Below are 2,873 nucleotides of genomic sequence, written 5' to 3'. Positions count from 1 at the left end.
TATACCAGGTATCAGCTTGCATCTACGGTATGTATGTGTGTTTTATTTTTACTTATTATTTACTGTTTTTATGCATTGTATTAATAAATTGTTACACTTCTACTAGCGCTCCTTGTCTGGATTAGTTTATACCAAAGGCACTAATATTGGCCAATTAAGTCATCATTGTATAGATCCATCCTTTTTACTTAGAGAGACAAGGTGTTAATCACAGATTTATCACGATTAGGAGCTGCTTTTCTAGCACTATTATACTGAGATAAGTTATATCATCATATATGCGCCTGAATTGTCTATGTTCTCATATATTCCATCTAAGTTCATTTTCACCTGCAATTGTAAAAATGAAGTGTTCGGGCCATTCATCAAGAAGGTAAAGCAGGAGATATCACCGATATCTCCTGCTTACCTTCCACTTGCAGAAGGGCCCGCTGTCCCCATACACTAGTATGGGGACAGAATTCATCAAGCTCTGAAAATATAATATTTTCGGAGCTTGAGTGCAGGAGCATTCGCCATCTTCAGATGGCTTTTGCTCCCGCTCTGGGTTCACAACCCGCTCCTTCTCTATGGGAAGGAGTTCCGGGTTTTGAAGAGGGATCCTTTTGGATCCCTCTGCGCCTGTCCGGTTCCTTCTAGCGGACGTCGGGGCTCATGTGGTTGCACATTTGTGACTTGTTGGCCACGCATGCACACTAGCGTCACTGCTTCAATAGGAGCAGTGAAAAGATTTACTGCTCCGAAAGAAGCAGTGAAGCTGCTCACGGGACAGCTGATTTTCACATCAGCTGTCTCCGTGCTAGAGCAATGATGAATTGCTCCGGCATCCGCGGTAAGTTAGATTGTTAATTATCGGGGTCTTTAACATCATGAATAGATCTCATAGTCCCATTCCTACCAGGTATCTAAATTATTCTTCAGAGCAACCAACCAGAAGCCCAGAGCAGCATGATTTTTCTCCCCATAACATGATAAATTAGGTCCTACAAGGCACTACCTCCTGTAGGCTATTGGGGCCCTGTATAAACAAATTTACAGCTGCTACTGTTCAGTAAATGATGCAGCTCATAGGCAGCTCCAATATCCATTAATTAACCATATGGCCCAAAATGTCCCAGGATGGTCCAGCCCAGGAGAAACATCCCCCCTGCCACCCAGCCCAGAATTCCCCTATATTTGTTTGTTTGATGTCTAACCTTGTAAGTCCTATACACATTATTTTGCTTAATTTTTTGATGTTTTTGCATTAATACTTTTTGAATGTCCTATATATTGCATTTGTATTTTGCCAGTTGGTCCACTAATTTTCTAAGAGAGAAACAAGGATTTGTTAAAAATAAAGAAATACCTTGTTAGTAAAATTAATCTGTATGTGGGAAAGTTGGAAAATACTATTTACAGTAGCACATTTCCTATTAACTGTAAGTTAACATTACAGGTGTACCCCATTTAGATAGTGGTGGTAAATAGAACTAATTCACGAATATGGTAACGTGCAAAACCACATGAATTTGTGGAGCAAGATGATTGCATATGTACTGGTGCAAATATTAATTAACACTGGAGCACCTGCTTAGTATTTTGTTTTTCCATACAAATGTACAGTACTTGAATTTTAAACCACCACTGAGATGGCAGTGATCAGACCTACTTCATAAATGTCCTCTTTTAGTAGAATAGTAAAAACCTGTGTCTTCTTTTGTCTAATAATAATAATAATCTCAGCCCCTGTCGTAAAATAATAATTATAATTTGTGCCACCTTTAGTATAATCATAATATTGAATGCCCCAGTAGTCTAATAATAAGAAATGCCCACATTAAAAGAATAACAATCTTATGTTCCCCCTATAGCATACTTGCCTACTCTCCCGGAAATAGATGGGAGTTTCCTGTCTGGCTGTTGTCCATATTAATCCATATAGGGGCTGGCTGGCTGTAGTCCATAGGGGCTGGCTGGTTGTTGTCCATAGGGGCTGGCTGTTCTGCTGTGTCATCCAGGGGTTGCGCTGTCCATCAGGGATGCTCTTCTTCACCCCCAGTATAAAAAAAAGAAAAACTATTTTTTGTTTGTGCGTGTTAGCCACACCACCAGTGTGAAAATAAAAACAATTTTTTGTGTGAGCACGTTAGCCACATTTATCAGCAACGTAGGTGCGCAGGGGTGCTGTGCTGCCTGTGTCGTTTATCAAGAGGCCACTGCCTAGTTGTTCGGTTGCTCTCCCTCCCAAGTGCCCCCCAAAAATGTATTCAATCAATCAATCTTTTTTTTTTGTGTCTGTCAGGGTTGCTGCCTGTGTCATTTATCAAGAGGCTGCTGCCTCATTCGGGCGCTCTCCCTCCCAAGTGCCCCCCAAAAATGTATTCCATCAATCAATCTGGTTTTTGTGTGTGTGTGTGTGTGTGTGTGTGTGTGTGTGTATGTGCGCATTAGCCATGGCATCACAAAACGCCTCTGTTGAGATTTGCATAAACATTTTCAAGGGTGAAATATACTGGTAGGTTATTTGGCTCCCAACAAAATTAACCCTAATGTGTATGTGTGTGAGCATGTGGTAGGGAACATAGATTGTACGCTCCACTGGGGCAGGGAGTAATGTGAATGGCCAAATATTCTCAGTAAAATGCGCTAAATAAATAACTGGTAATAAATAAATAAATATAAAATTAGAGGATATGGTTTAAAAAATGGAATAAGGCAGCTAAAACTGCATTCTCTGATTATAGTGTCCCTACTCCCAGTCCCTACCCATGGCCCCTCTACCTGAATTTCAGTGAGGCAGAGGGCAACTCCATGCAACCATATTCCAGAGGGCAGTTGCTCCACCTGAAGCCCAGGTCAGAAGATGTGTAGGGGGTGAGGTGATGATATGG

Source organism: Taudactylus pleione, unplaced genomic scaffold (genome assembly GCF_031769625.1).
Source record: "Taudactylus pleione unplaced genomic scaffold, aTauple2 ptg000086l, whole genome shotgun sequence".
Classification (NCBI taxonomy): Eukaryota; Metazoa; Chordata; class Amphibia; order Anura; family Myobatrachidae; genus Taudactylus; species Taudactylus pleione.
The sequence above is the reverse complement of the archived record's forward strand: the minus strand, read 5'-3'. Positions refer to the sequence as shown.